General features: G+C 46.4%; 1 protein-coding gene across 3 annotated transcripts in view; it reads right to left on the bottom strand.

Annotated features, from left to right (window-relative positions):
* Positions 1 to 22,948, bottom strand: part of VIT (vitrin) — a 1,955,513-nt gene that overhangs the window by 649,279 nt on the left and 1,283,286 nt on the right. The gene's annotated exons all lie outside the window — the stretch shown is intronic.

The following is a 22,948-nucleotide window of genomic DNA, read 5'->3' as shown; positions in this document are numbered from 1 at the left end:
GCACCGCGCGGTGCCTGCCGCTTTGTTCATGTAAATGCAGGGAGGTACCATAGGTACCCCCCATGTGCACCCCCCACCCCCTGACACCCTGGGGACCCGCAACGGGCCCCCAAACTCACAAGACCACATGCTTTTCCACGGCAGAAAATCTGCCGTGGAAAAGCATGTTTCCTGCCCCATCCTAATATGGCTGGCGGTGTCTGATAGACACCGCCACCATATTAGAGCTTTTCCGCCACGGTCGGAAGGCGACTGGGGCGGAAAAGCGGCGGACGGTTTTCCCGTCGGCCAATGACCCCCCAGCCATCCTAATCTGGCGGGGGGTCTTTGAAGGCACTGCTGCGGTGATTCCGCATCCTCCGGGCCGGCGGTGGCTTCTGCCGGCCCGGAGGATGCGGAATCACCGCAATCCTAATCGGCCCAATAGTGTTATCTATGGGAGCAAATTTGTGACGTGATGTGTATATTTATGCACTCTTCAGTCACATAGAAATGGTGCATGGTCCTGGAGCTATTTTTGCAAATAGAAAATTCAGGCCTTTTTTTTACATCCAGCTTGTATTTCAAAATGTTATTTATTCCATGTGTAACATATTAAAATAATTAAGAGTCGGTAGGAATGCCTTTTGTCATCACGTTCGAATGAAAAATATCCATAAAACCTTGCAAGTTGATACCACTGGTGACCTTGATCACTCAGGAGTCAGGGCCACAAGACCATGGCACGTTTGGGACTCAAACCCATCCGCGATCATGGACATTGTATAATGAAACCCAAACCACATCATGCAGTAACCTAGCAGGGTACGCCTCTGAAGACTTGCTTTTGGACAGCAATGACCCATCTTAAAGGCATATAATGTTCTGAATAATATTATTTTTGTGTGTTTAAAAGGCTGATATAAGTAACTACTATTTCTGCATGCGTTCATGATACAGTTAAACTCATTATTTCAGTTGTACGTCCTCATCCTGGTATTTACACATCTGTGTGTCTAAATCCCAGGAAACAAATAAAACTCTTCATCCAGAGATCTACCTATAGAGTAACATCTCTACCAAGAATCCTCTTGAGTTGACTACTAGAGCAAGATAATAGACCACAACAGATCAGGCAAGATATGAATTTCATAAGGACTGGCATGAGAAACAATAATTGAAGCAAATACATTACCTATAAGCAAAGCACTGCCTCCTTTTTAGGTCTCCGCCTGCGAAGGCTGCGCTTGCGCAGTCTTGCAGGGGAGATCTTATGTTTTTCAGTAAGGGCTTAAACCCGCCCCTCTTCTCCATTGGCTGGCTTCCTAAATGGAGGCCAGCCATTGGAGGAGAGGGGCATCACTCCATTTAAGTCCCGTCTTTTTGGGATTCATGGATTTGTTTTTTACTTTCTTTCTCTCCTCTTCCCATTGGCTGGAATTTTACCTTCCAGCCAATGGGAAGGGGAGAGCAGGAAAAACACGCCCGAATCCCAAAATGACCATGCGTTTCTCCGAGGCATTTCTGCTTGGCCTCGGAGAAACGTGGTGTGTTTCCGGAGTTGCTCGGCTCCGCTCACCTCCCCCCCTCCCCTCTACCCGCAGCCCTCCTCCGTCCCACTCTCGCTTCCCCCCTTCCCTCTGCCATACTTTGGGACGAGTTCGGGCTGCCTACTCTTGTTCAAATATTTCAGCTAGCACCTTAAATTCCCCACCCGATTACATCAGTGAATTATCTAAACAAGCCTCAGCTAGTCAGTCCCGCTCCACACCGGCTTCCTCAAATGTACACACTCCTCGATTATCTTCTAATTTAGCCAAGTATGTTTTTGAATTATCTTAAAATGTGATTTCAATTGCACCATTTTAAATGCAGTGTGTGGTTCGAATAGAAAAGCGAAGGAAAGAGGGCTGCGTTCGCCAACTGCCGGGGTCGGGAAGCTGATGATGCTTCGGATGCTGCTTGCTAAAACCTTGTAAAAGTAGATGCGCATACATGAGCCATTTTTTCCTGAAAAACGTAGCTTGCTGCGATTCTAAAACTGCTGCTTGCCGGTGCATCTGAGCTCAGGACCAAATAATTTAACTGTAAGGCAATGGTAAAACTACCACTTCTGTCTTGCGCAAGCGCAACGCATATTGTTTACACTCCTGTGTTGGTCTCTTCTCTCTTTCCATATCTCTGTCACTGATGCGTGCCGGTTGGAGGCCGAACAAAGATGGCCGTAGTTAGCTTTCCACCTTACGAGCACGCATGCGCATATTCTGTGTGTTCACCTTCGTAGTACATCCTTCCTTCTGCGCTTGCGTAGCTGAAGCACGCACACATTTTGAAAATGGTAGACAGGAAGAAAAGAGGGCGTGGTGCAAACTCGGAGTCTCATACAGGTACGGGGCCGGGAGTGGGAAAGAACCACTAAGATTAAGGGGAGGGTTTCGCAGATACCGGTGCGAAAGCTGGGGCTGTTCTGTGCAGAGACCTTGGAGTGGGTGGCACCACGGGTCCAAGCGACAAGTTCATGCTGCAAGTTGAATAGAAGTACATTGGCATTGGAATACTCAGGACTTGACAGTTTCTCCGGAAGAACAGAAGCTTGTCTCCATGGTCATACTTTGACAAGAAGAAGCTGCAGGACTAGAGGTTGGGATGGAGAAGATGAATGCACGGGGCTGGCCAGCACAGAGAAACCCGATTCCAAAAGCCTGGGAAGCGCTTCAATGCTTAAGGAATATTAGCAAGCACTGCATGAGTACAACCTTTTACAGTACAGTTATCTAGGGACCCTATAGAAGATGGGGAGCGTACATTGCAGTTTTAACTGCGTGTGTCATGTTTGCTGGCAGTGTTCTCACATGTGACTGTCTCTGACAAGCACAGAAGCTGGTGTAATGCCACCAGTGTCCCCCTCGGTCCCCCCCCGTCGTATTGAGGTGCCGGGAGATTAGTCTGGGCTGAGGGGACAGAACAGTTATTACCTGCCCTTGTTGCATTCCGGCTGCAGAGCTTTAGCTTCCAGGGAAATAGCTGTAGACAATTGGATCGCAGCGCTTTCCCCGGCGCGGCCGAGGGGCAGGGACTGGGATGTGGCGAGAGCGCCGACTGGCCTGCGCGTGTCCGTGGAGGGGTGGGAAAGAAGGGTGGGCATGTGCGCATGTCCCTGCCACCTCCAAACACCCGGCGCTGTATCGCCTCCATGGCAGATACTAGGGCGCTAATGATTTATCCTGAGAAGGTAGCTCAGTGGGTTAAGCGCACGCTGCAGAGAGTGGTGCTGCTTGCAGGTCGCTTGTGGCGGGTCTGACTTTTCCTCCTTCTCGCTCCAGCTTATGCACTGCTGTTGATCCCACAGTAGTAATACTGTTAATACTCCACACCAGCACGAGCAGTAGTAGGTCGTGACATGGAGCCTGGCTCACGCCATAGAGGTGAGGCCTGCACTGTCGTCGGTGCGAGCGGCTCACCTCGGAGCTACGAGGCCGACAGGAAAAACAGAATATCCAGTTACCAGCGACCGGAAGCCACGGCACAGAGCCCAGGAGTGGACCAAACCCGTCAGAGACATGCTGAGGTGAAGGTGACTGAAGTCATAAGGTCGTGGAATTAGTGCTGAAAGCGTGGCATGGGGGTGCAGAGTCATGGTGATGCGCCCTGCCTCCGCAGCCCGTGCTTCACTGGCCCGCAGCAGGAAGGCGCTATGACAGGCCGGCGAATTTTCGGTGAAATATACTCTAGAGTGTGCAAGCTGCTTGAGAACACCCCTTTATCCTTCAATACATGGCACGCTGGCACGGGGGCGCTTTCTGTGATATCGTCACCATGATTGACAGCTGCGCCTTTTTCCTAATAAATCCACGCAGCCGCCGGCCTCTGGACCTCCACCATGAGAGGGCAGCAGTGGGCGCTGGCGGCTGCGGGCGATTACCTGGTCGCACCACAAGGAATGCAGCCCGGGCCGCCAATCACTACAAGGACCTCACTGGAGAAAGGGCGATCTCCAGACAGTAGACAATCCCAAGAGGGCAGAACTGTGTGTGTGTGGCTCTGTGTGTGTGTATGTATGTGCGTGTGGCTCTGTGTGTGTGTGGCTCTGTGTGTGTTTGTGGGTGCAAATGTAATAGGTCTTGCATTTGCGAGAGATTAAGCTATTGGCATTGTAAATGACAATGCCATTTATTAAGCTGTTTTCAAAACCAACACCTAAAAAAAAATGTTGTCATTTACAATGCCAATAGCTCTAACTTTTGCAAAGGCGAGACAGTTGCATTGTAAATGCTTGTTTTAGTATTCATTACAAAAGGGGGTGGTCATGGACGGAGCATCTGAACCAATCAAACAGTCACACCCAGTCAAAAGATCTATCCATCAACTGTGTTTTTTGCAATTTTCACCCCGAGTGGGCTGGGTATGCTCAGACGTGAGTCCCAGGATCTCCACATCACTGGAGTCAAGCTATCCAGGCTGAAGAAGGTTGATAGCCAGAAACCGGTCCTTGGATGCTTGATTCCGGTCTAGGAAAGACATGGCTTGGTAGTTCGGGCTGGACTGTTCCCATGAGGCACGGGGTCAAGGCTGATTTGCATATAGCCATTGTCTGACCTAGGGTGGTGTGGAGTGCAAACAAACGATGGATTTAGGCCCAGATCTTTGTACTGGGGTGAATATAAGACATTGGTCTGCATTCTGTCCATCAATTGTGTTTTTTGCAATTGTTTTAGTATTCATGCCAGTCCTAACATTGCGAAAATCTTCCAGGTAGTTGCAAATGACGTGACCAGCCCACCAATGCATCTACATAGCTAAGACAATGTTCAGCCACAAAAGAGTAAAAAGCACAAGTGTATAAAAGAAAAAAAAGGAGCTTGTCCTGAAAAAAAAAAGGAAAAAGTCTGGTGGACAGCCACCAAAACCGATCGATGGTCTTCGTTCATCAAACTTTTTGCATGCTGAAAGGAACTGCTGTGATGGTCATTATTTTCAATGTACAGAAATGGCTGCTGGACAGGAAGTCAGCTCTAAATTTGACAGAAGGTAGTCTGTCAGGGTAGCAGTGGTAATGTCCTCAGCTACCCTGACTAGCTGTACTCTGTCCGCAGAACCGTAAACCAGGGCCTTAATCAGTATGGACGACAGTCACTAATCATATCATTATTTTCTTGTGTTTCAGATCTTCCCTGCCATTCCCTTCCCCTTTGCCAGGACACTTTGGTACAATGCTCTGGTACTATGCAGCAGGGTCTAAGTTGCCTCGTAATGGGTCCCAATATATCATTATATCATCTCTGAGTACTAAAAGCGGAACTAGCAGCCTGCCACAAGTGAAAGAATGCCACCTCAATTGTTCATCAATACTGGATTAGGTACGAGAACATGACAGCATCATTCGTTGGACATTTTATGGAGAAAGTTCACTTAGACATGGATCGGAGTGTACCAGAAAGTGACTCAGCGCCGTGCCGCAAGCCATTTTGCTGCACTGCACTGAGTCACTTTCAAAACACAGGGATGCGTCATATCTACAACAATATGACGGATCCCTGTGCTCCCCCCTGCGCTGGCACACAATTGCCTACCATGCGGTGACGCAGGCACCCTTGTACCATGTTGCAAGGGTGCCTACGTTGCGGAAAGATTGTTTTTGTGCGGGAAGACAACTTTCTGAACAAAAAGAATTACGAGAGGTGTTTTCCTCTTTCTATGTGTGCTGTAGAATGCTGCACACAGACAAAGAGGAAAAGACAAAGAGAAATGAAAACATTTCTTCTCGTTGCGCCTCCCTGTGCCTCCCCTGTGGAGGTGTAGCATTCTGGCGAATTCCCAGATTTACGATTTCTCATTAATCTGCAAATGTGGCAGGCTCCATGGGTGTTACATGGGAACACCCACAGCAACACCCATGGAATGCCCCTTTCACGCAAAGGGATGCGTGAAAAGGGGCCATATTTACAATGACATGAAAAACCATGCAGGTTGGCTTAGTGTTTTCTTGTTAATATGGGGCAGCAAAATGTGCGGTCGGTGTGTCACAAAAAGTGATGCATCAGCAGCGCCACAAGCTTGAAAATATGCCCCAAAATGTCTTATGATTCAATCAATATTTCTCCATAGAAATTCTGCTCACGTCATACCGTCGGCCGTAACCTTGATGAAAGTATTCAATATCCATGGTGGAAAGATACTGCCCCAATACAAATATCTTCTGTATACAATTTCTCCCAAAACTTTTTGTCTCTTCAATATGTAAAGAATAAGGGGTTGATTACAAGCCTCTATCGTCACAGGAACATCACTTTTAAAGACTTTCCTGTGGTGATAAGGGTTTGCCTTATTTACAAGCCAATGTTAAGCCACTTAACATGGCTTAACGCTGCCTTGTAAATAAGGCAACCTTAAACGATATACTTAGTGTGAAAGGGGTGGGCAAAGGGTGTTGCGGTGGGAGTTCTGCCGCAACACCCATTGATTTTGACGCTGCCCCTTATTTACAAGGGTGGTGTAAATAGGAGGCAGCGCCAAAATTAAGACCAAAACATGCTTTTAACATGGCGAAACAAAGAGAAGTGCTTTATTTCTCCTTGTTTTTGCTGTTTCTGTGCGTGCTGCATTGTGCAGCACACATAGAAACAGCAAAATACCATGCATGATTGTTTATGTGCAGGAAGGTGTCCCTTCCTGCACATACACAATAATTTTAAAAATGACGAGTTACAACTTATGTATGTGCTGCACAATGCAGCACACATAGGAGTTACAAATCGCCATTTAAGATTGTTCATGTGCAGGGAGGGAAACCTTCCTGCACATAAACAATCATTCCACCCAACGCCAGACCCCTTGCAAAATGGTGAAAGGGTGCCTACGTTGGCACTAGGCAGTTAAAATTAGGGCCAGTGCAGGGGGTAATGCAGGACTGCACTGTATTGTTGTAAATGTGGTGCAGCCCTGCGTTTCAGAAGTGGCAGAGTGCGGCAAAGGTCATGTTTACAATGAGATTATATCACAATAATGTCACTTTGACCGATTTTTCGATGGCACAATGCCCTGCTCCATATTTACAAAGTGGCATAAAGCCACTTTTTGTGGCTTGTGGCCACTTTGCAGGGTGAAGGATGCCTCTAGAAAAGTCACAGAGAGAATTCTACCCCAAGACTCTGGACCCAGGATGGACTTAAACAAAGGTTTTTGGGACTTAAAAAAAGATTTTGGGTGACATACAGTGAAGCAAAGAACCACCATGTTTATTTAATGTGCAGCCGACTGCAAGTGGTAGAATAGTGAAAAAGGTAGTTCAATTTCTGGATTTGGTTGTGTGTTAAACACCCGAACGTTTCTTAACATTTTTGGTGGCACGGCTTCTTGTGGGAAAAGTATCTTTTGTCATTTGGACGTCCTACACCTTAAAACGCTTCTGTACAATAGTTTTCATTCACTTCGTCAAGAGCAGGAGACAGGTGGGGTTGCCCAAGACCGTTGACCTCCTATAAATTAAAGCCAACCCAAAGATACTTTACTGTGACATCCGCTTGCACCCTCTATTCTGTACACATTGTACCTGCGGCATCCGATCTCTGTATGTTCTTAGTTTAAGAAGTGTTGAGGGATTATTGCAAATTGTAGGATAGTATTGTGCCTACTCTTAATATGTGAGGTTTACTTTAATTGACGGTTAGAAGCCATGCACCTTCTTTAAATGTATTAGGTATCGTGGTTTATTGCCCGCATTACGTTAAAAGATGAAAGACTGGAAGGTGAAACTGTGCAGGATCACACAATGCAGCTGAGAGGGGATGCCAAGATAAAAAAATATTTGCAATGCTATAGGTCTCGCATTTAAATGTGAGACCAATGGCAATGCAAACAAACAGCCGCCAATATCTCAGCTGCTTTGAAAGTGAAACCCGGCATGATGCGCTGAATGTAAGCAAAACACGTCGTCGTGCCTAATGTAGGAGAAGCTCAATAAAGAAAAAAATACAGCTACCGTGTAACAACCAAGTAAAGGGACCAGTAGCCATGGAAGGATGCAAATGACAACATGGCCGTACTGCAGAGAGACTATCAAACCTATTATGGAATCAAATGCCAGCATTTACGAAGGACAAAAACACAAGCTAAAACATAATATGGGTGGGGCTTCTCCTCTGTACTCTACCTACAACAGCTTGCGCTGGATCAGGCTTGACCTAAAAACTTTAATTTCTGGACTTGATCATGCGTTAAACACCCGAACGTTTTTTAACATTTTTAGTGGAACGGCTTCTTGAGGGAAAAAGTCTTTTGTCGTTTGAACATCCTACACCTTTCAGATCCTCCGCGCCATATATGTCTTTTATTTCTTGAATTTTTGTGGTTTGAGTAAAAGGGTGCTGATGCTTCTGGAGGCTCTTGAACCACATGAGAGCTCCAGTTTCTGAGCGAGGTACATCGGTGTCTTGAAGTGGATGATTGTGTGCCATGCATGCAATTTTTAACTGTATCTGAGTTCATATGGAAGCCAATTCAGGGCCAGCAAGTCCGGAGAGATGTGGTTGTATTTTTTAGTGCCAGTTAAGAGCCTAGCAGCAGAATTGAGGGGCACCCTAAGAGGAGCCGTTTTCACTCTGGGCAAACCACTTGCACCGCAACCTTTAGATCATGAGCAGGGAGAAAGGGATTGAGCTTCCTTAGGATGCTGAGTTGGAAGTTCGCTCCTTTGGTGAGGGAACGGATGTCTTTTGTCTAATATAATACCAAGCGAGGATGTTGAGTCAATGAGGTGAGGGCTACAGTTAAGAGCAGTAAGCTGATTCAACCATTGTTCAATGACTGGAGATTGCTTGTGAGGTGAGATTAGGAGGAATTCTGGGGCATATTATCAAGGACCGGTGTTAACATTATCGCCGTTTTATCGGCAGGAAAGTGCCAATAAAACGGCAATATGTTAAAAGGATTTTTTTCTGTTGCCCAATTTTACAGTGAATACATGGAAAATAACATAAATGATACATTAGTGTAGACAAGAAAATATTTTGTTCTCTTTTTTGACATAAGAATCACATCAGTTAATAAAGCATGATTGTTCTGTATACATAATGCACAATGAGAGTAGCTAGATGTCATAAAGTAGCTGGCGGTATGTTGTCACACTACGCACGTTTCGGCAGAGCCTTCGCCAGGGGTCCGTCGCAGTATACACTGAAAAGAATGGGAGACAACATAAACCTAAATTCTTATGCCCACGAAATTTGCATTGTATATGTTTGTCTTTAAGTAAAGATCAAAAGAATGATGAACTCCTGATCAGTGAGTTGTGTCCCGCGTGAGGTTACTAATAGTGTACATCAGAGCAGACCACCTACACATATTTATTCATGAATGTGTAGAAAGAGAAATTCACCAATATGTGATCATAGAGTAAAGGGTGACCAAAGTGGGATATGTTGGGGAAACTTCACAGTCCCTCAACACACGCTTAACTGAACATAGATCCGCCATATGAACCCCAAAAAAGGCGGCTCCCATGGTACAGCATTTCATGGATATGATCCTCAACCCAGAAGGCATAAGGTGGTTCATATTAGAGAAAATCCAATGCAAATCTGGTTCCAATAGTGAAGCAATCAGAAAGCGTAGGGAGGTCTATTAGATCTTCCTCCTTGAAACATCCAAACTTGGTCTTAACCAGGAAATCCCTTGGGACCAAGCCATCAAATTCAACACCTGATGGGGGCCTATCCTTCGTGTTCTTGTATTCATTTGTATCATAGATCTCCAAACACTTTGCCAGATTTCTAGTTTAGCTTCTTAACAGTTGAGACATTGCTATGTTCCAGGCCCCACCTGGGGCTTATTTCGATTCCGCTGATCTATAACATCATGCGTTTATCTTGCGTGTCTATGTCTGCCGTCCCTACATCTAGTTTGTATCCACAGCCATCAATTGTGATACTCTCTGCCTTATCATTATTTTCTACAGGCAAGTTCTCACTTCTCTTCTTCCATACTGTTTGTCCATCCTCAGCATTGGGATGCACAGCAGCTGTGTGGCTCAATGGCATTTTTATGACAATTCGGTAGCTGTAGAGTTATAGACATCCACTACAGCCCTTATTTTAACATCTTTCCCCTGTTAGTCAATCATAAGTGTGAAAAGTTGGTCTGGTATACGCTGTCCACAAGTAAAAGTGACAAATGCAAAAACCACAGTTGATGGACAGAATGCAGAATAATGTCATACATTCACCCCAGTACAGAGATCTGGGCCTAAATCCGTCGTTTTTTTGCACTACACCACCCCAGTTCAGACATGGCCATATGCAAATCAGTCTGACCCTGTGCCTCATGGGAACAGTCCAGCCCGAACTGCCAAGCCATGCCTTCCCTGGACCGGAAAAAAGCTTCCGAGGACCGGTTTCTGGCATTCCAGCCGTCTTCAGCCCGGCTTGCTTGAATCCAGTGGTGTGGAGTGCATGGGACTCACGTCTGAGCATACCCATCCCACTCGGGGTGACAAATGCAAAAACCACAGTTGATGGACAGAATGCAGAACAATGTCATACATTCACCCCAGTACAGAGATCTGGGCCTAAATCCATCATTTTTTTGCACTCCACACCACCCCAGTTCAGACATGGCCATATGCAAATCAGTCTGACCCTGTGCCTCATGGGAACAGTCCAGCCCGAACTGCCAAGCCATGCCTTCCCTGGACCGGAAACAAGCTTCCGAGGACCGGTTTCTGGCATTCCAGCCGTCTTCAGCCCGGCTCGCTTGAATCCAGTGGTGTGGAGTGCATGGGACTCACGTCTGAGCATACCCATCCCACTCGGGGTGACAAATGCAAAAACCACAGTTGATGGACAGAATGCAGAACAATGTCATACATTCACCCCAGTACAGAGATCTGGGCCTAAATCCATCGTTTTTTTGCACTCCACACCACCCCAGTTCAGACATGGCCATATGCAAATCAGTCTGACCCTGTGCCTCATGGGAACAGTCCAGACCGAACTGCCAAGCCATGCCTTCCCAGGACCGGAAACAAGCTTCCGAGGACCGGTTTCTGGCATTCCAGCCGTCTTCAGCCCGGCTTGCTTGAATCCAGTGGTGTGGAGTGCATGGGACTCACGTCTGAGCATACCCATCCCAAGCTTGTTTCCGGTCCAGGGAAGACATGGCTTGGCAGTTCGGGCTGGACTGTTCCCATGAGGCACAGGGTCAGACTGATTTGCATATAGCCATGTCTGAACTGGGGTGGCAGAGTGGGCTAAAGAACGGTGATGGATTAAACCCAGATCTTTTGACTGGGTGTGAGTGTTTGATTGATTCAGATGCTCCGTCCATCACCACCCCCTTTTGTACCGCTTTTGGCCGCCAAAAGTATGGCAGGGTATGCTCAGACGTGAGTCCCTTGCTTACTTTGCCACTGGATTCAAGCAAGCCGGCTGAAGACGGCTGGAATGCCAGAAACTGGTCCTCAGAAGCTTGTTTCCGGTCCAGGGAAGACATGGCTTGGCAGTTCGGGCTGGACTGTTCCTATGAGGCACAGGGTCAAACTGATTTCATATAGCCATGTCTGAGCTGGGGTGGCAGAGTGGGCTAAAGAACGGTGATGGATTAAACCCAGATCTTTTGACTGGGTGTGAGTGTTTGATTGATTCAGATGCTCCGTCCATCACCACCCCCTTTTGTACCACTAGTAAAAGTGGGCACCTTGTACCAGTCCAAACAACCCTTATGGTGATCAGGTCAAGGATAACCTTTATTGAAAGCTATAATAGTGGTAGCTATTGAGAGCAGCCTTCAGGCTAAGTCTTGAAGGAATGTTAAGCACCTTATTTTACCAGAATGCAACCTTACAGTTTTGGTTAAATGAAAGGAAAACCACACAGTAGTTATAAAACTATGTATTTATTATCTATAACACTCTCTAGTATCCTCTACACGAGGATAGAACACAAATCCATAATACAGTTGCAAGGAATCAAATGTAAGTAGCACAATACACAGTAGGCTCAAGGGGGAGACCAAACCATATACTGAATAAGTGGTATAAGAACCACGACTCAGGACTAGACTTAGTCTAGGAGAAGTAAAATTGCTGGGACCCTAAGGAACCACCCAAGGTGAGTGAGTAGGGACCCCACAGAGGATGGGTGCACATGACTGCGTGCTCTATACAATTAAATGGGAAAGTCGCAGTTGGAAAATCAGAGATTAAGGATCCTTCCCATCAGATTACGAAGACAACCCTTGGAACTTACGAGTTTAAAGAGCCACCCCACCTGTGGATACCTTTGTACCAGAATTACCTATCCCAGAGGAGCCAGGTGCATATGCTCGTAGTGGCGTTGGTAACCCTTGTCGTTCTCTATGGATGTCGACCAAGAAATGCTGCTGCTGAAAGTGCGAAAAGTGTCCGGTGGAATCCAAACGTGGATTCTAGATGAGAAGAACCTGAAAGCAGCGGGGACATGGTCTGGGTCCATTTGGAGTGACCAGAGGCTCGGTAGACGAATGCCAAATGATGTTGGGTGCTTCAGGTGTGTTGACATTGATCTTGACTTTTCAGCTTTGAGGACCCGGAGACGTCTAGGATGACCAGGAGCCGGAGAAGAGCTGTCCCATGAAGGATGTCGAGTGCTGAGTCATCAGTGTCTGGCAGGACCCAAACAAGCTTAGGCATCAGCAAACAACGTAGATGGTCGAATTCGGTGTCGATCTGGCCCAGCAAGGACCAGGAGACTCACCACAGCAAGGGGAGTCAGGGCAGACCTGGAGCAACCAGGGGAGCCCAAATAAAGCAATGTTGACAAAGGCACAGGAGTAGCGAGGGGACCTCAGGTGGCTTCACAGGATACCAGCTAGCAGGGCACAGAGTGTGAGGATGCCGGCGTCCTTCTCAGAAAATATGCACTGGGATCAGAGCTACAAATGGCCTAATGCACGGAATTGTTGCATGACAACAAGCATGTCCAGCTGCAAATGAACGCCGTGCACAGGGGTACGGGTATACGGTCCCCACAAGGGATATCCTCCTCAAGCTCAGTGAAAGGGCAGCTCAACCTTGGAGACCTTCATAAACCCACCCTCTGTGTTGCTGGAGCCTTCGGAGTCCACAGGAGCTCTGGAGCAGCAAACCAGTCAGGTGCGTTATGGTTCCTGTGTCTGCAGAGGAGTGAAGCCTTCACCCCAAGGGAGATTCTTCTGCTGTCTTGGAGATCCACAGGGTCCAGCACCAAGCCTGTATGGATCACGGATGGTGGCGAGAATGGGGAAGGCAAGGGAGGACGAAGTCGAGCCATGGGAGGTCCAGCGAAGTCCAGCGTGTCCAGACGGTTGTAGTGTAGTGTTATCTTCTTGCAGATTCTTTTCCATGTAAAATCTAATGTCGTGTAGCCAGGTAACCCATTTTATACCCACGGGAAAGGGTTGGACAGATTCTAGGGACCCTCCAAGGGGAGGGACAGGACAGGGAGGTGGCTACACCTATGTTGTTTGTTCAGTTTTGCACCAGAATAGGAGCAAATCGCTCCCAGAACTGGTTTGAGCTGGACTATGCACAGGGACACCAAATGTGCCCCTCCTGTAGACTTTCCGGCATGGAGACTGTGTACCCACCCAGCTCCAATACACAAAATCCTTTCTGGGAGGGGGTTACACCTCCCTGTGACAGGATACCTATTGTCCGACCTTCCTCTGAGTGAGCTTGGCTCAGCAGCAGGAGGGCAGACTCATGTCTGTGGCTGGCAGCACCCATTTTGTGCTATTAGGCTCAAGAGGGTTGGTACTGGTAGACTTAGGTATCCAGTTAGTGGTGTGGAGGTATGATTTCAAGGTGCTGACACCCAACATGACATACTTCGTTGCAGCCATTTTCGAGATAGCATTAACCGCGAGGTTATAACGCACCTCTACCTATATCAGACCCTCCAGGATATCGCGATTTCGCGATTTGCCGCGAAATCATCACTTTTGTAATAATGCCACGATTTTTGCAAAAGTGCCCGCGAAATCGGCACTTTTGTAGAAATTGGGGCATTTTTACAAAAGCCGCTATATCCTGGGAGGTCTGTACAGTGATTGTCAGTGAGTGCAAGTGTGTGCGCTGTGCATCGTGATCCCTGCACTGTTCTTAGCATTCAAGTCTGTGCTTGCTGCAGGTATATTTTGTGCAGGCAGATGCCAGACAAAGTTTCTCCCCGCTGTTCACCTCTGGGACACACTGACTCATCACCAGCTCTCATTGCATCATCCTCTTTGACAAAGGGATTGCTCGGCCACAGAAATCCCCACAGGTTGGAATCCACCTCGTTATTCTAGTGTGGAAAACCCCAGCTGTGCTAACCTAGATATGGAAATAGGCCTTGCGTTTAACTGTTGCTCTCCCGGTGCTCTGCATGCCCGAGGCGAAGCCCGTCTACCGCCAAGGACTGGCTGTAATTGTAACATGTACCCTCGAGGCTCCATTTTAAAACCTGCTGTCTGCTTGAATTAGAATTTACTAACAAGAAATCAATGTCTGCCTTCTCAAAAACATCAGAAAACCTCCAGTTCTACGGAATTAATGTTTTTGTGTTAGGAAGACAATAACGTTCTTGGTGCGTATTCATACACAAGCTAAGGTGTCTCTATTTTTAGTTTTTTCCTCAAATGAGGGAGGCCACTTTAATCTTCATTCAAATTTAGGAAGAATTGAAGCTCTGTGTTAACGATGTTTGGTGGCATTAACAGGGAAAGGCGGTTAACCCATCACGTGACAGAAAAGGTGTTGCGTGTGAACTTCTGTTTGTACACCACTTACGTTGTTTATTTGGGCGGGCGGGAAGGACACAGAAGCACTAAAGAATAACTTTCCGGGCTTAATGGGGCATTAGCAGCTCACTGTGACGGGCTTTGAAGTGCCCCTCCCGCGTCTGGCTTCCCGTTGGAGACCCTCCCGGTGACTGGGGCGAGGCCCCGACCTCTCCCCTCGAGCCGAGGGTCGAAAACAGAAAATGTAAAAAATAATTTCTTGAAAAAAACGCATCTTGTGCAATTAATTCTGTCATTTTTCGTCTTCCGAAAATTCCCAATATTTGCAAGTAGGAGTTCAGGAGGTTTTAACAAAAAGTAACCCCTAAACCAGAGCTTTACCACTACATTGTGGACATTCATTTCGTGTAACTGTCAAGCTGTAGGAAAAGGGAATTACTTAAACCCACAATCAAGAGTGTTTCTATGGAGGAATGCTTACATTAAAATAAATACATAGTTTCATGTTGTTAAATAACTAAAAAAAACGAAGATATCTGTGTTTGTTGTAGGAAAAATGGCCAAATAAAATGCCGCAAAATTGCTGCAAAATTTCCATATTTGTGCCGCTAAATTTCCATTTTTGTGCCGATAAATTTGCTAATCCATGCCACTATATCCTGGGGGGTCTGCTATATGTCTGGAAGTATCACACTCAACCCGGGAGAATGGTCTCCAAAGACTGCAGAGGGGCCCTGCTCATGCAGGAGCACCCTCTCATGTAAAACCCAGCACCCTGCCTTCAGGATTGTTAAGGCCTGCTATAGGGGTGACTTATAAGGTTTTAAGTATAGTGATATATATAGATATAGTGAACCTATATCTCTCATAAGTGGTGCAAGCACCAGCTTAAACAGGCTACAGTAACAGACCTGAGGTTCCATTTTGCATGGCCTCTCATGGGTGTCATAATACATGCTTCAGCCCATGGGAGGCCTCTGGGGTACCTATGCCATGGGTACATGGGTATCATATACTAGGGACTGATAAGGGCACCCCAGTATGCAATCTGGACTTGTACCAAAGTACATGCCTATCAATTTAAGGGAGAAAGCAGATAGGCTGGGTCCTGAATAGGAGGATCCCAGCCAAACTAGTCAAAATAGTGGAAGCAAAAAGCAAAAACTGGGGTTAACCATAAGAAGCAGATCCTACTTTCCTACAATAAGGCTCACTCCTCGCCTTGGTGCTTCGGTGGGAGGTCCAACCATCCTCTTTTTTGCATTTCACTTATACAGGAACGGAGTCAAATCTAGAGAATATTGCTGTGTTCTCCTTTTGATACACATCCATGGCGGTTTCTGCCCATTTCCGTGGGATGCACATGTGTATGTATCCCACACCTGCGAGTTAACCCCTACTATCCTCAAAGTCATTAAATATTGTGTTTATCACCTATTATCATATTGGATAATAACTGTAGATCCCTTGGCCAATATCTATGTAGGCAAATCAGGATCCCATCACATTTGCAGCTCGCTATTGGTGCCTGAACCCCTTTACTCATTTCTGTACAAGTTTAGCGATGGTTTGATCACAGGAGACTTCATTATTAAAAACACAGACCCCTTGGTTCATACATGCTGTGCTATTATGTGACACTTGTTTGTCACACCAGCCAATTATAGACGTACACCACTAGCTATATGACTATCAGTAATAGTGCTGTTAATATACGATCCAGTGGACACTTCCTTCCAATATGGCTGCTTCTATTAGTCCTCTCTCTGTGTTTGTTGCCAACCGTCCCAGCCGGAAATCCATCTACCAGTATTTCCGGTGTATTGCTCAAATTAAACACCAGCAGAAAGTGGCGCCACGCGGAGAGAGACGCTAGCTAACCTGGGAGGACTCATCGCTGGATCAGACAGGCATGCACCATTATCGCCACACTGCGCCTCTAACCCTTAGTATTAGGTTTGTTGTTCGGCTTGCTGCTATCAATAGGGACATGGAGTTTGGGTACAACCAGTGCCGCTAACGTGCATGGCAGTTAGTGTGACAACACAACACTGTATTTAGCATAACCCAGCGGGGCTCCCCACATAACTTCTCACTCATTTGTCGGGTTTGATTAATACTACACGGCATGGACCATTGCGGCTAGCCACGTTATTTTTGATGCAAGCTAGCAAGGCGCGGCACCACATGCGCCTTTTAGATAATCAAGGGATGTCCCGTTTTTAAATAATTGTGAAATTCTAGCAACCGCAGCAGGAGCCATTTTAGGCCACACTTTGTTGCTAACATATATCTATGTTTGAAGCAGCCATAGACTGTGCAATATTCCTGGCACTTTACCACAGGGAACTTATGGTAGTCTAGTTGGGTTTTCTTCCCCTTTTTCTTACAGCATTAATCATTTCCCCTACAATGTGACCATTTTGAAGGAGTCTTACAGGCATCCCCTTAGTGTTATACATCTGTCTAATGGGTCATTCCAACTAGATGTGACATCATAGATCGTTCTCAGCTGTCTGAGCTTCTCATAATCAGTTCCCCCCTTCATTTATACAGCTACCAGGTCGCACTGTCCCGCCTTCTCTGAACGCTGTGGAACCTCACACATTACTGGACATAACAGCAGCCATTAGCGAAGTACCGGAGTAATCCTCGTGGCTCTTTGACATGCCTATTGGGCCAACACACAGGTTAGTATGTACATCTCACACTTGACTTTGTCAGCCTATAAGCTTGCCCTACCAATCTCATGAGCACACACATAGCTATTTACTTTCAAGCTCTAGAATATTAGACACCTATGCCAGTTACATTCACTTCCTAAGGGGCTCATCCGTTTGGTTGGTAAGTAGACTTTTAGACATAACCACATGAGTACTGGTGACTGATCACAGCCCATTTGATTGTACATTAGATCACATTTTTATCCTCTCCTACTTTGTAGCCTAATCACACTGGTTTTTTCTGTATAAACCACTGGAGTCAAATGGCTACACCATTATGATAATTACAGCCAGTAGATGTGAAAAATAGCATGCAATTCATAAGGTAACAAAGTCTTGATTTCTCAGATTTTTAACTCCTGGTTTCATCGCATTTGGAACCATCATGGACATCCTCAATAAGTAAACCATGATACCTGTATCTTTGTCCCTTTATAGGAATTGGTTTCCATTCCTCGAAATTCATTCAGCCACCCCAATCAACCCTTTGCTTCCCAAGTTGAATCATCATTTCATGGGTATTATTGTCTTGTTTTTAAATGTTTTTTGCATGAGATTCTATCTAGGCACTTGCAGAATCTGCTCTGATGTACACTATTAGTAACTTCATGCGGGACACAACTCACTGATCAGGAGTTCATCATTCTTTTGATCTTTACTTAAAGACAAACATTTACAATGTAAATTTAACGGGCATAAAAATCTAGGTTTACTGTGCCTCCCAGTCTTTTGAGTGTATACTGCGACGGACCCCTGATGAAGGCTCTGCAAGAAACATGCGTAGTGTGTCACACATACCGCCGGCTTCTTTATAACATCTAGTTACTCACATTGTGCATTATGTATACAGAGTAATCATGCTTTATTACCTGATGTGATATTTATGTCAAAAGAGAATAAAATATTACCTTGTCTACACTAATGTATAATTTCTGTAATGTTCCATGTATTCACTGTAAATTTGGACAACAGATAAAATACGTTTTAACATATTTAAACAAAAAAAATCTATGTATATGGACCATAAAAGAACAAAGAAACAATTCTACAAAAAAAACACAAGCTTAGTAACACCTTCGCAGCGTCGAACGTTCAGCGCCCAGTGCTGAACTTTCGGAGAACGAATGCTGGCCCGTCGGCCAACGGTCGTGCGCAGCACTGGCAAGGTAGTGCTCGCGACGACCGTTGGCCGACGGCAGCACTTAAAGGATTAAGGAATCAAACACCAGCAATTACAAAGGACAAAGACACAAGCCAATTAAAAATATGGCGGGCTTCTCCACCGTACTCTACCTACAACAGATTGCCAGAGCAGCGTTGCACGCTGGCTCAGGCTCGACCTAAACAACTGTTCATGTGAACAATACAATAATAAATGATACTTTCATGAGCACAATGGCAAGCTAAACACTGGCATGGAATGCCAAGAGAACTTGAATACAGACAATAATAAACACAACCAAACACTTATTTTTTTGACAAAAATAATGACTGCATTATAAAGCATGTAAACTGTGCTCAGTGTCCCAAGTATAGAAAGAACCAACAAAACAAGTGAAAAAGAGTTTTTTTACTATAAATTGAGGTTTCTTTAAACATAACAACGACCATAAATAATTTTATAATATATTTCAAGTGCCTCCTTTCAAACAGTAGGCGGAAGAATGGTTTGTTAAGAATTTTAGTCAATGGCATTTCGATCCCTGAAACAATGCGGGGTCTCATTAGGACCAGAAATATAAGGGACACCTGAAATGAAATAAATAATGTAGAGCTCACTAAATATAAGTTGATAAAATACCTCCAAAAGGAAATGACGACGTAGAGTGTGAGGCATACTTGATGAACTTAATGAAAAAAGAAGAATGTAAATCCAATTGTTTTCGGGTTCGTGACGTGCACACCAAATAAGTGACAAAAGAGTAAATATTCAAATAGGACCCAGCCGGGTAATGAAAAAAGGGAGAATCAGGTGATTAATACCTACTATGACCAATCAAAAACGTGTATATAGCAAGAAATAAACATCTCAGGAACTTACCCTAGTGAGGGAAGACTTCCACAAAAACTGAATCATGATATCAGAGAATTATGCACCCTGACAGGAGGGGATTATTCCTGTATAGCAAAGTATGTGCGTATGTGTTGGTAGGAGATGGGACCGTAGTGAAAAATGAAGCTGCTATCATTGTGAAATTAAAGTGAGTCCCTACAGAATTATAAAGCTATTTGCGAGACTTACACTGGGTCAAATGGCCGTTGCAAGGCAGATAAAACAATATTAGCATGTCTCAAGGTTCTGATATTCAAGGGAGACATATCGATCTGTGCACCCCAATCTGTGCCACCTGCTGGAGTTAGCCCCACCGAAAGGGGATTACTGAACTCGTCTAGAGAGAAGGTATTAGTAACATCAACGCGTGCATGCCGGAGCAATGTCACTCGGCTACGTAGAGGGCCCTGTGTTGCTTTGAAGTTGGTGTGGAGTGGTTCAGTAGCCAAGGACGCCTAAAACACATGATAACGTGCCGGTGACAACGTCAGTGACCAGTGGAGAACGGGTAATGTAGAAGTATGTGAAATTAAATCACGGAATGGTATGACTCCCGCCAGTGGCGTAACGAAAGTGGAGGGGCCCCCCTGCAAGGTACATGGAGTGGCCCCCACTCTGGACTTAATATGGAGCTCTCAGGCCTTAGTACAGTGCTGATGGGGCCACCTCAATGGACGCCCGTGGCGTGCTGACATGCAGCAGTGTCCAGACTGCAACGTGAAAGATCTGTTACAGCACTAACCCAGTTTAACACAAATAACTATGTGAACTGTACTCCCCCAGTAAAAAGCAACAGAAAGGTATTGTTTCCAAGTGGAAATGCTCCTTGACAATAGTTTTGAACAATCCTTCTCTGCCGGTTTATAGCCTTTTCTCAGATTTTTTAGGTTTAATTCGTTGTAGTAACTTAGGGTAGACTTCAAGTAAAGGATTTGTATTATCTGTAGCAGTTGACTTGGCCATGCTGCCCTCTAGTAATCATCATTTAGTTATAGTTTTACATATAGCGCTGCTTAACCCCAAAGGGTGTCAAAGCGTTTTACATGTGTGTACTTCAGGTTAAAGTGTAAAGAAAATTACAAGGAAGAAAAAGTATCTACAAAAAAACATTTCTGACGTAGTCATGTAGAAAAAGGTAGGGCTAGGACCTTTCTCAAGATTTGCCCGGCGCTAACCGCCCTTGTACCATTCAAATTACCAAGCAATGAGGCAGGCGCCGGAGACCAGAAGGCAGGAAACAGAAGTTTATTCCGACGGAGCAGAACACATCAGATCAGACAACAAGGTATCGTCTCGAGGTGCTCTAACAGCCACTCAGAGGCCTGGCCTCTTATACACTGGTTTATGGCATGTGACCTTCCTTTATTACAATCACAACTTTGTAAGGCAAGGGAAAAGACATCCCCGTAATCCTCGTGTTAATCCCACCCCCATATACCTTCACAATGGAGGTCCTCAACCTGCTGATAAGAGAGAGGGTCATCACGCAGCTGAGTGTTTCGTCGAGTCTTAGGATGTGTGCGCCTGATCATGTCACAGGGGGTGGGGAGGCCTGGATCAATAGAGGGTCCTTTGAAGGAGAGCGACCTCATACAATAAGGGCAGTAAATGGTATCTCTCGGCTTAGGCAATGGCCTCGGACCTGTGTGGACAGTCGGACACGGGGTGAGGGGCCATCAATGGAGTGGTATTCATGCTGCGTGGACAATCCAGCGCAGAGGGGAGGTTTATCAACAGAGGGGCATTCATGGGAAGAGAGGAGGTGTTGGTCAGGCGCTGGCGTGACTCCCAAGGACAGGGTCATGCAGATGGGTCATGCTCATAAGGAGGAGGGAGGGGGGAGCCAGGGTGCGCGGAGGATGCTTGCTGGGTCAGAGGGGCGCGCTGGCGATCGGTCGTGGACAAGGAGACCATGATATCTAAAATGGCTGCCGTGCACGTAATACATAGGTGACCTAGAATGGCTGCCGTGCGCGTAGTGCATAGGTGACAAGCTGGCGCAGATGATGTTCAGATCGCAAACTAAAATTCCACAGTCCTCCCTTTTAACATGTCTCGCCAACTTGTCAGTTCGGATTTATCCCCATAAGGCCACGTATTTCTACTTCATAGAGGGGGCTCATGTGCTCATTTCGGAAGTCCAAAGTCTTTGGGCACATACAGCTAGAAGCAAGGCCGAGCAAAGGTGGCAGACATTGGATACCTAAGCAACACCCACATAATAACACAACAGGTACCAGTATGAAGGAAAACAACTTCCAACCCCAATTTTTCAAAGTGTCTCAAAACCAGCTCCCAAGCGACCATCCTTCCTGCTCTTGGTGAACCTCTGAGGACAGTCTGTGGAGGTGTTCAATGGCTTTGTAGACTGAAGGCGAGTTGTCAGGCACGTAGGTGCAGCAGCTGGATCCGATGATGCGGCATGCTCCTCCTCGGTCGGCTAGGACCACGTCTAGGACGAGTCTGTTTTGAAGGGTCACAAGGCGGACCGCCTGAAGTTCCGCAGTGTTGTTGGCGAGGATGCCAGCCGTGATGTTGATCGTTGTTTCTACGGCCTGGGTCAGGTGTCGGATAGCACGGCTGTTTGCCATTGGACCCCACAGAGGAACAAGTCCCTTTGCTGCATCCAGGAACTGTGCTCCGGTGGAGTCGGCTTGTCCAAGGCCGTCTGCACGCCTCTGCCGGTGGTGGTTGGCAGGGGCTACATATGTGGGTGGAAGAACGAAGGCAATGTAACAGGTGCCCTTCCAACCTCTCGGGAGCCAGGTGTAAGCTTTGGTGCCACACACAAAGTACATGTTTGGAGAAGCAACAAAAGAAGGGGGTTCAGCTGAGTCCAATGTTCTGGTGATTCGGCAGGCGCTGTAACCCACCAGCTGCGTTCCCTGGCCTTCGAGACACACAAGACCTGTGATATTGATAACAGACAGGGCCACAGTCAGAGTGGCGGTAGTTTGTTTTTGCAGATGAGTGAAGGTGGTCCTGGCTGGATTGTGGAGCACCTGTACTTCGACTCGTTCTTTGGCTGGAATGTCTTTGATGAAGGTGGCGCCTGCGAGCGCAGGACACAGGGCAGCTGGGGTCTTTCCTGTTTTGTTCAGCCAGAACCCAGAGTAGAAGTGTGACACGGTCCGGCAGGAGGTGGCGTTGTCCCTGTGGCTTTCTTGCATGAGGATCAACCAGGCGAGGCAAGAGCCGTGAACTGAGAAGGGTGAAGGGATGAAGGGGATGGAGTGTCCAGTGGCATGCGGGAGCAACCCGCAGATCCAACAGTTCGTAGCATTTGCAGCAAGGTTGTGTTGGTGCAGCAGTTGCACGAAGGAATTGTTCCAGAATTCCCTGCGCCTTTCTCGGAGCTGAGGCGACAGAGAGATTAGGTGATGCTCCTTCAGGGGTGTTGGCTGTGCAGTAGGTAGTAATGTCTCATGAGCCGGTGTGCTCTCCTCCAGGATCCAGAAGGAGG

The sequence above is a fragment of the Lissotriton vulgaris genome, chromosome 6 (genome assembly GCF_964263255.1).
Source record: "Lissotriton vulgaris chromosome 6, aLisVul1.2, whole genome shotgun sequence".
Lineage (NCBI taxonomy): Eukaryota > Metazoa > Chordata > Amphibia > Caudata > Salamandridae > Lissotriton > Lissotriton vulgaris.
Note: the sequence above shows the minus strand (reverse complement) of the source record. Positions and strands in the feature narration are given on the sequence as shown.